This window comes from Aplidium turbinatum, chromosome 10 (assembly GCF_918807975.1).
Source record: "Aplidium turbinatum chromosome 10, kaAplTurb1.1, whole genome shotgun sequence".
Lineage (NCBI taxonomy): Eukaryota > Metazoa > Chordata > Ascidiacea > Aplousobranchia > Polyclinidae > Aplidium > Aplidium turbinatum.
This window is the reverse complement of record NC_137481.1, coordinates 16,755,222-16,770,198: the sequence shown is the minus strand read 5'-3', so window position 1 is coordinate 16,770,198 and position 14,977 is coordinate 16,755,222.

Genomic DNA, 14,977 nt, shown 5'->3' with positions numbered 1-14,977 from the left:
TTCCATATTCAAATCTGGAAAACAAACAGTAGGCCCATAAAGAACTAACTTCATAGGACCTCCGACCGACAATTTATGCTGACGTCTGAAAATCAAATCATCCTATCAAATCACTAGTCTGCCTTCAAATTGCGAGTCGCTTTTTTAAAAGTATGTTCAGATTGCGGTCCGTCCCGATAGCTCAGTTGGTTAAGCGCCCCCCCCCCCCCCCCCCCCTTTATGCACTAGAGAAACCGCAAGGCTCTCTGATTCAGCTCACAGGGTGTACGTACGAGCAACGCATTTTAAGGACAGTTTGTTTTTATTTCTGACCATCACAGCGAATAACAATATATGTCAAACTTAACAGAGGTCTAGAAAAAGTAGAAGCGACAAAACGCGAAAGTTATGACGTGCTTGACACCAAAATAGAATAATCAGCTTAAAATATGACACAAAGGTAAGCAAGAACTATCTCGAAAAAACTATCCTCTTCTTCAGGCGTACTGAGTAAACTTAGAAAATTTACTTCTAGAAAAGTTCTCATCAATATTTATTATAGCATTGTAGGCTACACTCGCACCTACAATATGGAATTATCAACTGGGAATGCGCACCCACAAAATACTTGAATAGAATCCAAGTTAGACAAAATAAGATAATTAAAATGAAAACTAAATTACTGCCACTCTATCAAGAAAATAAAATAGCCTACTAACTGTTAATTCTCTCTCTTTAGGTATCATAGCTGATACAGCCCTCGATGTACAATGATGTTCCAGTTTGATCGATCTCGTGCTTCTTGCCAAATTTTAGTAGGGTTTTTGATAAGTGGTTGAAAATTGTGCAAAAATGTGAATCTTTGAGCTCCTCTTGACCGTTTTCCTAGAATTTTTCCACTTAAAGATAAATTTTCAAGTTCGCCTTTCCTTATAATGTGACCTAAGAACTTCAGCTGCCGCATTTCTAAAGATCTCAGTATCTGCTGCTCCTGGCCCATCTGTTGGAGAACTGCTCTGTTGGTTCGAAAAGCTGTCCATGGAATTTTAAGAATTCTTCGGTAAAACCACATTTCTGCAGCTTCAAGTTTTTTTCGTGTTTTTGCCGTTAGTGTTTGATTGATTGATTGGTTTATTTTGTTGTGCAATATTATAACAGCAAAATCATTAAATGATGCAGTAGCCTACGCTTAACGAACACAATTGAAACAAAGAAAAATAACAAATGTACACTGCATCTTTGAAGTAAATCACAACGGGAAGCTGCGAAGTGACCATGACGGTCTTCGAGTCAAGCAGCCACCCTCAGCCAAGTCGATGATAAACATTTAGTAAACATTACACTAAAATATCTACACTAGCAACAAAGAGTCAAGATAGGAAACAAACTTGCTTCCATAATATGTCAAAATTTTCACATCCATACATCAAAATTGATCAAACAAAGTATTTTAACAAACGAATTTTTAAGGTTTTTGGAGAGCTTTCGATCTTTAAAGATTTTTGCCATGGTGTTGAAACTTGACTTTGATAATGCAATGCGTCGTCTAATTTTTTCTTCACATCGGGTGCTTGGATTCAGTATTGAGCCCAAATAATTGAATTTTTGAACCTGTTCAATTTTGTTATCATTGCAGTACACGCAAATTGTTGGTTCAGGAAGACATTGTTAATTCTACTTATTTAAGTTACTTAAGAAGACATTGTTAATTCTAATTAATTCTACTTATAGCCTAAACTGGAAATAAGCAAATTTATGTTCAAATTTTATAATAATAAACTACCGGAAAACTTCAAAACTTTCTTTACACATGTATCAGCTATTCATTCGTATAACACCCGACGTTCAAGCTCTAATTCACTTTATACTAAACAGGCAAATACCCAATTATTTCAAAAAAGTTTAAAATGCATGGGAATCAAGGTATGGGACAGTTTACCTCAAAATATGAAAAAAAAAAACATGAAAAAAGGCTTCAAATTTTTCATTAAAATGTGCAAAAAACACTTCTTCAATAATCAAGAGCTATAGAAACGACATCCACTACCTGACTATGTTAATTGTTATTATTTTTTGTAGTATCTGTATTTGTTTTTTTCTGTTCTTCCTTCCTTCTTCTTTTTTGTGTCAATTTGCTACAATATTTAAAAACCCAATAGGCCTACTTTCTTTCGTATAACTATTTGAATGAGAGAGTGCAGACTCGACGACCTCCTACGGCCTACGCCTTCAGGGCTACGGTCTTTCGCACTCTCTCATTGGCTGCACACTGTCAGTTTTTGTTTTATGTATGTTTCGGCGTTTCGCATCCAAACAAAAATAAAATGACCATCCATCCATCCAACACCTTCGAAGAGTTTCAATATTTAGAAAAACGACGAGGAAAAAAGAGCAAGGAAAATTTTTTAAATTTATATTGGTAAAAACAAAAAATAATAAACAGTTGCTATGTTGATCGGCCTTGGTGCGTTATCAAGAGTGCTGATGGTCTGGAGGTGTGCGTTATAGTCATGGGGTGGGTGTCTCATCATGGAGGAGAGCAAGCTATTGAAGGTATTGCATCATGAAGAAGAGCTCCATTCAGCTACACTTACTGGATGGAATAATAACAACACTTCAGCAAACGGAAACTTCACTCTGCCAATCTAGGTGACCGGGCCAACGGCGGTGGTTCAAAGCCTCTATAAGTAGGCTATGGGAAACTACAAGAATTAAGCTTTCAAAGAAGGTTTTTTAGTCCAAGGATAGAAACATCTCAAAATCAATTATCATTCCGTTGGCTACACCTAGTGCCGCCGCTCGGCACACTACTGTGCCACGGCATGCTGGTTACAAAGTAGCCCACTGGGCTGTAATGATGTTTCTGAAGAAAGGAATTTGAAAACCTTTACTTTTGTAGTTGGTGCATATAGGGCCTAGATGATGAACTGTTTTATTTTGATCAACGACGCACGAGTACAAAATAATTGACACGGCGAGAAGAACACAATAAACATAGCCAGGTCAGAGACTTTAAAGAACCGGCCTGCCACGCCCCGTGGAGGCGGGAAGCGGCGTGATTATGGGGTGGCGATGCACCCGGAAGGGAAGTCCACCAGCTTAGGTCGCGGGGGCCAGGCTGGGGAGTCTAGGTACCCGTGGAAGGAAAGTGTGGATCGAGAATTTTGTGCGACTCGTCCGCAAAAGTTAGAATGGCGGAACGGCCAGGGAGACGGGCTTTGCTTTCTGCAAACGCAAAAAGGTCAGCTCACGACGGGCCGGGCGACAGAAGTTTTATAAAGCCAGGCAGCGCCCGTAATACAGGTACGTTTGACTCCTACACCCGGTCTGCCCGTAGGCAGAGCGGATAAACGTTGGGGTCTCCCACGAGGAAGAGAAGCTTAGCTACAAGGACGATTTGAATACTCGTGGGAGACGAAAATTATATAAAATCTGGAGCAAAGGCTCAATTAATTGGTGTAAAAAAAAAGATGGCAAGTGGGAATATATTGTATGCTTTACCTACCGAAAAAGTGTTGACGTTGAACCAACGAGCACGGATGTGCACTGGCCAGACGTTGAGGCAGGTTCGCCCAGATGGGTCGGGGGGACTAGCGATCGAAGCATAGATATGACTAGGCTACGTTACCAGGAAAAATATAGAATAGTGGGATGAAACTTTGGAGGTTGCATCGAGTTGATCAGGAAATCATGTTTATCGATGAGTTAAAAGCAACGCGAGGTTGATCCGAGCGGGAAAGAGCAGCATATCGGGAGAAGGTAGTGTGTGATAATCTAAAATATTGCTTTAACTGCAGACAGTGCACACCGTTTCGACCTCCCGGTCTCATCAGTGCAGTAGTTAAGGTGTTAAACTGTTTTATTCGCATCAACAGCGCACGGGTACAAATAATTGACACGGCGAGAGAGCGCAAACAAACATAGCCAGGTCGAAGACTTTCAGAAACCGGCCTGCCACACCCCGCGGCGGCGGGGAGCGGCGTGATTTAGGGGTGACGATGCACCCGGAGGGGTAAGTCTACCAGCTTAGGTCGCGGGGGCCAGGCTGGGGAGTCGAGGTACCTGTGGAGGGAGAGTGTGGATCGAAAACGTTACATGACCCGTCCGCAAATTAGAATGGCGGAGCGGGCCAGGGAGACAGGCTCTTTCTGCATTGCCCAGAAAGATGGCCTGCGACGGGCTGGGCGACCCGTCGCGTGTGGACGCTGGAACCGGTAGTAATTGACCGCCGGACGGCGCCCACGTCTCCCTCACGCGACCTCGGCGCAGGTACTTGACTCTTATACCTGGTCTGCCTGTAGGCAGAGCGGATAAAATTGGGGTCTACCATGAGGAAGAGAGTCAACTATTTAAGGATAATTTGGCTCTCGTGGCAGACGAAATTCAAATAAAAATGTGGAGCAAAGGCTTCCCATTTGTGGTACCTAAACAGTAACCAAAAATGGTACTACTGCCTGATATTTTTTCAATGTTTTTGCAAACATTGCGAAGTTAGAAAGTGAATTGGCTAAAGACATTCATAGTGTTTGAATCATCATCATCATCGACGTATGAGCAGGTCTTTCCAGGCTAGATTGGAGGGCAGGAAGTCATCAGCCACTCAACAGTCTCGTCGTTCAGGACCCTTAGGCCATGCGCACCGTGTGAAGGCCGGTGGATTAGGCAGTGGTGAATGACAGGTCTGCGGTCTGTTCTGTGGCGCCACACTCGCATTCTGATGGAGGAGCCAGGCCCCACTTGTGCATGTCCGAACGAAAGCGGCCGACGCCAGTTCGCAGGCGGTTAAGCCTGATCCACGCAAGCCTTGCGAGGGACATCCCCGGTGGACGGGGATCGGCGTCGGGTATGAAGTCACGGAGCGTGGAGGTATATAGTTTTGCCACTCCGTGTTCCACATGTGGTTCGTCCAGTGTTCCCCACTTAACCCAAGTTCTTCTTCGTTCTTAAGTAGTTGTTGTGCGGCAGGCACAAAGGGGCGTCTTGATTTCAGTCGCTGCTTTATAGGTGGGGGTCGCTTGAATGTTGCATGGAGGGGATGGTCGGGGTCCAGAGCGCGGCGAGCGAGAGGAATCGTGGCTCCTTTACGACGTTGCTCAGCAGATTGGATGCCTGCTAGGATAGGTAGACTTAGTCTGTCGGGGTGGAACGCAGGCATCCAGTCACAGTACGCAGCGCATCGTTGATGGCGGTATTAATATGGTGGGTGTGAGAACTACGGCACCAGACTGGTGCGCAGTACTCAGCAGTGGAATGAACAAGGGCTAGGGTAGTTGTACGAAGAGTTTTGGCACCAGCTCCCAAGCAGGAACCCGCCAATCGCCTCAAAAGTGCGAAGCGTGGAGATATTTTTTTGCGCAGTGACTCCAAGTGTCGGCCGTACGTGAGTGACCTGTTCAGGGTTATGCCGAGATAAGTAGGTTCGGCAAGTAGGGAAGGCGTTCCCCGTCAATGTTGATGTTTATCTCGCGCTGTGCTTCCCAGTTGTTAAGGTGGAAGGCCGCCGACACTGTCTTAGCCTTGCTGAGCTGTAGCTTCCATTTCTGGAGGTATGCTGATAGTGTTTGCATGTCTTGGCTGAGGTTCCTCTCCACTGACTGCCAATTTCCCTCTGAGTGCAGGAGTGCCAGGTCGTCTGCGTAAGCATACTTCGTGGAGATGGTGGGGGCATGTCGTAGGTTTAGGCTATGTGTTGAACAGGACAGGAGCCAAGACTGAGCCCTGTGGGACGTCGATTTTGAGTCGGCATAGTCTGCTTCGACGACCGCTACCGGTTGTGAGGGTAAAACTGCGGTTTTGCACAAGTTCCATCATCATATGAACCATGTGTCTGTCAGGGAGCAGACGGAGTACGGTAACTCGCAAGTAAGGCCGCTATACCATACAGTATCATAGGCATTAGACAGCCGTGAGATTGACAACACGGCGCCAGCCTTCTTCTTAGCCGAGAAGCTGTCCTCAATGTCTTGGGTCATAAGTGTGACCTGATCTACGGTTGGTCGTCCGTGTCGGAAGCCAGCTTGTTCACCGGGGAGCTGCGGATCTTTTATTGGTTCGACACGGGCGTAGATGAGTCTCTCGAGGATCTTGAAGGGGATGCAGAGCAGTGACATTGGGCGGTAGCTCTTCGGGTCCCCTGGGGGCTTCTTTGGCTTAGGAACTGCAACCACAAGGGCTCTTCTCCAGATCCTGGGAATTCTCAGGTGGCGCAAGCAGCAGGAAAGGAAGTCTTTTAACCAGGACTTTGAGGAGGCAGCAGCATGGAGTATCAACTCCGGGCATAGGTGGTCAGGGTCCGGGGCTTTACCTGGCTTTATGTGCTGGAGGGCGGCGGAAAATTCGTCCGTGGTGAACTCACCCGAGATGTTGTCTCCGTCTGGGGTTGTTACCCTCCAGAGGTCCGTCATTTCTTATAAGACGAATCTGTCTGACTCACGGTCTCTCGGTTTGTATTTCCCGTTCTCCACAAGTTGTGAGGCGATGGAATTTGCTGAAACGGGACGTTGTTGACTAGAGGCATGTGATCTGCCAGTTAGGTTGTTCAATGTACTCCATGCTATGCGACTGGAGTGCGTGAAGTTGATTGATTCAACGGCTTCTGTTCAGCGCTCCTTCCTCTTTGAGTCCAGCTTTGCCAACAGGGCTGTGGCTGAACTGTTGGTGTCATTGCCCTGAGGGGCGTGGAGGAAGTCGGAGAAGAGGCTTTCGCACTCCTTGTCCCAGCACGGCATGTAGTTCTTTCGTCGGCCGCGGGGGATAGAGTGTTTTGCCGCTGATGTTATTGCATCACAAAAGTCCTAGTAAGCTTCTTCCACGTTCTTGGTGTGTGGTGATGGAAGATACTGCCTGGCTTCGTTGGTGAGGAGGCTATAGTACTCCCAGTTAGCCATTCTGAAGTTCCATCGCTTAACAGGCTTGCTCGAGATAGGCATTGTGAGCGTTGGAGCCGTGATAAGCGAGGGTCGGTGTTGGGACTTGGGGAACTTCTCTAGCACACGTTTGTCCGGTTGGCCATTATCGGGGTCATCACTCACGAAGCCAGGTCGGGGTTTGTACCAGTGTTCCAGCGCCCGGAGAAGAAGCTCGCTGCACCCTTGGGATCGTGCAGTAGGGTGAGGTTATTATTGGCTGACCATGAGGCCAGGCTTTCTCCGTCTGTGTTGGTGGTGTTGTAGCCCCAGTGAACGTGGTGGCAATTAAAATCGCCAGCATAGAGGCTGGGTTGGAGGAACTTTGTTTTAATTCTCAATTGATTGATTTTAATGCATTGCCATAGGCTACTTCATTATTACATTGTTATAGGCCTACCCTAAATAGTCGAAGATGAGCTGCCATACTGTATTTTCTGGTTATAGGCTACGATAGAAGCTGACTTTTCTCACCCTGTGGTATTTCACCCCCATCCAAAGTAGGACTTGAGTATGGTATCAGCACCATACGCATGATAATCGAAATAGCCTACTGCAGCGGTCCCCAACCTTTTTGCTCTCACGAACCGTTTTTAAATAAAAATAGCCTTGCGGACCGGCGATAGGAAAAACAAAGTTTGACATCTACGTAGGCCTATAGCCCAGGTCCAATTTTTTATTGCGGTTTAAACACACTTTGAGCAAGATTTGTAAAATATAATAGACAATGTAACAGTTGAGGTCGGAAAATGAAGCTAGTTTAGCAGGGAGTCTGTGAGGATTGCTCCCCAGAAAATTTTGACTAAATTTACGTTGTTTTGATCGCATTTTGATGCACTTTTAGGCCCAATAATGATTTATTTATGAAGTCGCACACCTCGTAATTGCTCAACATCATCAAATTAAAAATAGATTTTTAGAAGTTTGAGTGACAAATTTTGATTTAAAATTAAAGTTACTTTTTAAATATATTTTCTTTCTCGACTACAGAAGGATTTCAATAATTTATTTGTTAAAAGTTTGTATAGTAGTATATTGTATGAGCTTAAAGTAAAATTTCGAAAATCCATTTCAGGTGCCCCCACCTTTCGTATATAGCTTATACAATGCACATTTCACCTTATACTTCAATTTTATTGTTGGGTAGTTGATTGATCTTTATCCTCGGACTGGGAAAGCTTCTTTGAGAGCTTAGGTTAATCCTGACAGTTTCGGGTACTTGTAGAGGCTTTGAACCAGCCGGTCACTGAGATTGACGGAGTGGAATTTTCGCTTGTGTTCTTGTCGGTGTTGAAGTGTTCTTGTCGGTGAATTATTCCATCTACTTGGTGCCACTAAATGGAGAGCTAAACTGAAATGCGTTGCTCAGTCAAATACACACCCCGAGAGCCGAACCAGCGCCGCTTGACCTTGTTTAACTGTAATTAGTTTATTCTATGGCTAAGGACATACTGGGTCGCGACCCGGTTATTGGGAACCCCTGGCCTACTGTACAGCATAGCCTACCCGCGATCTTCATATTTCAAGCTGCATCGAAGAAATAAAAACAAACTGAATCTCACAATGAAGATAGAGTGGAAAGTCTAACTTTTATAAGCTAATGTCTTTCTTATTCCAATTTTGCAGTTCGCAATTTGAAAAAATCGCATCTCGAGTTGGCCCATGTTTAGTCAAAACACCAAGTAAAATGCAGAGCTTTTTATGATTAGGCCTATATGACGATTCAAGATAATGGAAATAAAAAACACGATAATCGTGGATGCGCAGTGTGAAACATGGCTTTGGAGACGGAATCTGGCGTATTCAGACAATGCCTGGAAATCCTAGACAATGCTTGGAAATTCCCAACAATGCCTGAAAGTAGCTACTCTACAATGCCTGACAACCCCTGAATATGTTCGACAATGCCTGAAAATGTTATATAATGCCTAACAAACCCGTCAACCACTGATAATGATCGACAATGCCTGGAAATCCTATAGACGATGCTTGGAAATTCCCAACAATGCCTGAAAGTAGCTACTCTACAATGCCTGACAACCCCTGAAAATGCTCCACAACCCCTGAAAATGTTCGACAATGCCTGAAAATGTTCTATAATGCCTAACAAACCCGTCAACCACTGATAATGATCGACAATGCCTTTAAATCCTAAACAATGCCTGGAAATCCTAGACAATGCCTCGAAATTCCCAACAATGCCTGAAAGTAGCTACTCTACAATGCCTGATAACCCCTGAAAATGCTCCACAACCCCTGAAAATGTTCGACAATGCCTGAAAATGTGTTATAATGCCTAACAAACCCGTCAACCACTGATCATGATCGACAATGCCTGGAAATCCTAGACAATGCCTGAAAGTAGCTACTCTACAATGCCTGACAACCCCTGCAAATGCTCGACAATGCCTGAAAATGTTCGACAATGCCTGAAAATGTTCTATAATGCCTAACAAACCCGTCAACCACTGATAATGATCGACAATGCCTGGAAATCCTATAGACGATGCTTGGAAATTCCCAACAATGCCTGAAAGTAGCTACTCTACAATGCCTGACAACCCATGAAAATGCTCGACAACCCCTGAAAATGTTCGACAATGCCTGAAAATGTTCAATAATGCCTAACAAACCCGTCAACCACTGATAATGATCGACAATGCCTTTAAATCCTAGACAATGCCTGGAAATCCTAGACAATGCCTCGAAATTCCCAACAATGCCTGAAAGTAGCTACTCTACAATGCCTGATAACCCCTGAAAATGCTCCACAACCCCTGAAAATGTTCGACAATGCCTGAAAATGTGTTATAATGCCTAACAAACCCGTCAACCACTGATCATGATCGACAATGCCTGGAAATCCTAGACAATGCCTGAAAGTAGCTACTCTACAATGCCTGACAACCCCTGCAAATGCTCGACAATGCCTGAAAATGTTCGACAATGCCTGAAAATGTTCTATAATGCCTAACAAACCCGTCAACCACTGATAATGATCGACAATGCCTGGAAATCCTAGACAATGCTTGGAAATTCACAACAATGCTTGAAAGTAGCTACTCTACAATGCCTGACAACCCCTGAAAATGCTCAACAATGCCTGAAAATGTTCGACAATGCCTGAAAATGTTCTATAATGCCTAACAAACCCGTCAACCACTGATAATGATCGACAATGCCTGGAAATCCTATAGACGATGCTTGGAAATTCCAAACAATGCTTGAAAGTATCTTCTCTACAATGCCTGACAACCCCTGAAAATGCTCGACAACCCCTGAAAATGTTCGACAATGCCTGAAAATGTTCTATAATGCCTAACAAACCCGTCAACCACTGATAATGATCGACAATGCCTTTAAATCCTAGACAATGCCTGGAAATCCTAGACAATGCCTGGAAATTCCCAACAATGCCTGAAAGTAGCTACTCTACAATGCCTGACAACCCCTGCAAATGCTCGACAACCCCTGAAAATGTTTGACAATGCCTGAAAATGTTCTATAATGCCTAACAAACCCGTCAACCACTGATCATAATCGACAATGCCTGGAAATCCTAGACAATGCCTGGAAATTCCCAACAATGCCTGAAAGTAGCTACTCTACAATGCCTGACAACCCCTGAAAATGCTCGACAACCCCTAGAAATGCTCCACAACCCCCCGAGAAGCCGACAATGCCCGACAATGCCTGACAATGCCTGACAATGCCTGACAATGCCCGACAATGCCCGACAATGCCTGACAATGCCTGACAATGCCTAACAATGGGTATTTAGAGGTACCCCTTAGTTTTGCCCAAAATGTGGTCAAATTATCTTTCTCAAAGCTCAATCGGGTTGCCGTCTCTTCTTTTAGCTTCAAGAGTTCGCTTTGCGGATCATCGTTTGTGTCTAGAATATTAGTAACAGGACAATGCAAAGGATCTTTTACTAGTGTAGCAGCTTGATCTGGTACCGTTTGTCAGGGAAATTAAAAAGTTATCATTTTTCAAATTTTTCCATGGCCCCCATGAAAAAGGCTCATGGCCCACAGCCTCCAGGTTGGGAACCCCTGCTCTACAACTTCAAGCGTCTTTAAGCAACACGACTCATTTTTAATTTGTATTAGATTTATGATGTCATCACATTATTAGCCAACTTATCCTCACTGCATTATGCAAGAACAAACACAATTGGAACCGTTTTTAAAGTCTTTTGCATGACCTGTCCTGGTACCAAGTAATAATAATAATAATGTTATGGTTTTATTTATTGTCGCTCTACAACAGCTAAGGTCTTTTAGCGACAGGGCTCATTTTCAATTTATATCAGGTTTACGATGTTATCACATTATTACCCGACTCATTCTCACTGCGCTATGCAGGATAGAACACAATCGGTACCGTTTTTAAAGTCTTCGGTTTGACCCGACCTGGAATCGGTCTCAGATCTACCAGCACCAGAGCCGAAGGCGAAACCACTCGGCCACTGAGCTGGTCTGGTACCAAGTAAGAACGGTACCACATTACAGCCTAAACCAGCGTTTCTCAACCTATGTGTCGCCTGAGGCCTTCTGAAAAGTTTAGAATTTCATTAGTTTAGAAAGTTAACTCTTAACAATGGGCAGCTCACCCCAGAGTGCATCGCGATTTTACCATGGTTTGTGATTGTGGTGATTTGAGTATTTAGGATGGTTACCATTTTGGTGGCAGAGCCAGTAAAACAGTAATTAAAATTTGATTTTTAAGAGAATATGAGTTTAAAAAATTTAAGTTCAAATGCTTTGTAGAAAAATATTCTTTTAATTAAGTTAGTCTAAACAATTAGCCTGAACAAGGTAGGTTATCCCAATATATATGTATATTTTCTTTTATTTATAAATTGAAATTTAAACGCTCTTTTTTTAGATTGGTGTGTCGTACCTAGTACCACGTCGTACTGCGGTTTGTCATCAGTATTGTATGTTGGTTTTTTTTTAGTTTATTTTTGCTTCAATTTGGTTTATTCTGGTATTTTTTTAGCTTCGTGTGTCGTAATGCGATTTGTCATCAGTATTGTATGTTGGTTTGTTTTTTTAGTTTATTTCTGCTTCAATTTGGTTTATTCTGGTCTTTTTTTTAGCTTCATCTAGTTTTTTTTTTTAAACAGATGGCAACACTGCGTGACTCTGGCGGCCACATCAAAAGCAACTTGGGAAAAAAAATCAAATTGTAGCAACTACCAATAGGCAATAGCACTAGCACACATTACAGCAGCGGTTCCCAACCTGTGGGTCGCCTGAGGCCTTCTGAAAAGTTTAGAATTTCATTAGTTTAGAAAGTTGAGGCGTAACAATGGGCAGCTCACCAGAGAGTGCATCGCGACACCCTGGGCAAAAATAATGCATTTTTTAAGCAAAAGTTGGACTTGAGGTCGCGATTTTTGTTGGTATTTGTGAGAAAAAAAGTAGGTTAAATTTTCAAGCATTGTACAGCTAGGGCGCAAGTTGAGAGCTAGGCTATTATTACTGCATCAGTTGATAGCCTAGGCAAGCCAGTGTAGGCTCAGTGGCGTAGCAGCCACTTGGCGATTCTGGCTCTGTGCCAGGGGCAGCAAAATGAGACTGCTCAGTGCACACAGCACGAGAAATAAATTAATGCAAAAATAAATAAAAAGTAAAACAAGAAAATGATTTACAAAGAGACAGCTAGCACACCTTAAAAAATTTAAGGATAGAACAACAGCTAAAAAGCTTGAGTTGCTTCTTGCATGATGTTGGATACCGGTAGCTGTACAGCCTGAACTGTAGCCTACTCCGTCTGTTCAATTCTTAATAACAATTCTTAGTAACATGTATCTGGCTAAAAAGAAGCAAGCACAGTCTTCTCACTGAACAAATTGTTGTGTTGATTTGTTGTGTTGTTTATTTATTTATTTAGAAGTCAAATTTAATATATAGCCTAGTAGCCTACAGTACTAGTTAGCTCCAAAAGTGCAGTGAAGAAGGATCAACCCAACTAATTTTATCCTTGGGGTCACCGCAACTTGGCAAATTCAATGCTTTTTCTTTGCAATAAATCAGAAGAGAAAGAGCATCAGGTATCAACCAAGGGCGTCGGAACGACTTTTAACTGGAGGGCAGGATTATGAAAAAAGGGCACTTTTGTTGCTGAAAGGTCAATTTTTTTTACTTTTTATGATAGATGAGGGTCATTCCATGCCAAATGAGCAAATTTTTTGGAAAAATTACACCACATGTCATAGATTTTATTGAAATTTGGCATACTTGTAGATGTCAAAGAAATATTAAAAATGCAAAAAAAAAATTTTAAACATTGGTGGAGTTATTGTCATTAGAAAAATCACCATTTTTGCCTATTCCGTTTCAGTGATTTTGTCCAATTTCTTATTATATTTCTAATTTCTTAACCAACTAACCAATTATATTTCTAATTTCTTAACCAGTACCAACCAAAAACATCCCAAGATGGAACTTCCGGAAAGCGGACTGGGAAAAGTACAACGACCTTGTAGAGCAGCAATGTAACCAGATTCCTGAAGCAAACACCGTAGGAGTGGACGCAGCATACAAAAAATTCTGCCAACACCTTATCAAGGGTGCAACCTAGTTCGTACCTTGAACCATTCGTACAGTCAGTTCGTACCCTGAAAAGATCGAGAAAAAAAATTAAAAAAAGCCGAAGTCGCTGATCGCAGTTTAATAACACAAAGCCGAAGTCGCTGATCGGAGTTTCCTCAAACAATTTGAAACAAACTCGAGGGTTAGGGTTAGCGGAAACTGCAGAAAAATGTTTGCGGAAACTGCGATCAGCGAGAGTTAGGGTTAGAGCATAGATTACTCTATGGTTAGAGTTAGGGTAAGCGGAAACTGCGGTTGGCGGAAACTGAGTAAAAATGTTTGCGGAAAGTGCGATCAGCGAGGGTTAGAGCATAGATTACTCTATGGTCAGGGTTGGAAGTAACGACTAGTCGTCACTATTCGATAACGTTATTCGTTGCTTTCTGAATATCGAATGCTTATAGCCATTCCTTTCAAAAATAAATATCGAATGCGCATTATTCACTGCTTTTGTATGCAAGCAACAAAATCATTATTCGTTTTTCACTAATCGATATTTAAGAGAACTGCTGAACCATTTTTTGTTGTTCATTTACCGTACTTCGCCGTCAAAACGAATTTACGAGATTTAGTTTTCGGATTACTATCCTACTTTGCCAGAAAAAAACCATGCCAGTGAGAGTCTTTAACAATGTTGCCAACCTTGTGATTTTCCCGCAAGTTTGGGCTTGTTTTTTTTTTCGAGTTTGCGTATTTTTTTTTTGAGTTTGCCGGGTGCTTGTTACTTTTTTTAGTTATTTTTAGTAATTGCTATTCTTTGCTTTTTTTAAGTATCGATAGCGGAAAGTCATTGCTTTTTTGGGCACTATGGAATAATGAAATAGTCATTGCTTTTTGGCTAACGACTTCCAACCCTGTCTATGGTTAGGGTAAAGGTTAGCGGAAACTGCGGAAAAATGTTTGCGGAAACTTCGATCATCGAGGGTTAGAGCATAGATTACTCTATGGTTTGGGTAAAGGTTAGCGGAAACTGCGGAAAAATGTTTGCAGAAACTGCGGAAAAATGTTTGCGAAAACTTCGATCTGCGAGGGTTAGGGTAAGAGCATAGATTACTCTATGGTTAGAATTAGGGTTAACGGAAACTGCGGAAAAATTTTTGCGGAAACTGCGATCAGCGAGGGTTAGAGCATAGATTACTCTAGGGTTAGCGGAAACTGCGGAAAAATGTTTGCGGAAACTGCGATCAGCGGACTTCGGTTTTGAGCTAGTTTTTCTCTCGATTTTTTCAGGGGGAAAATTTAAAATGATTGCGGAAACTGCGATCAGCAACTTCGGCTTTTTTAATTTTTTTTCTCGATCATTTCAAGGTACGAACTGACGGTCCGAACTGTTCATGGTACGAACTAGGTTGCATCCCCTTATCAAGGCAGCCAAATTATCCATCCCAAGGAGCTGCAGGAGAAATTTTATACCAACCTGGGATAACGAATGTCTCAAAAATATGATATTTTTATGTCATCCGAACCTGGCTTGACAGCTGCGGCAGCCGC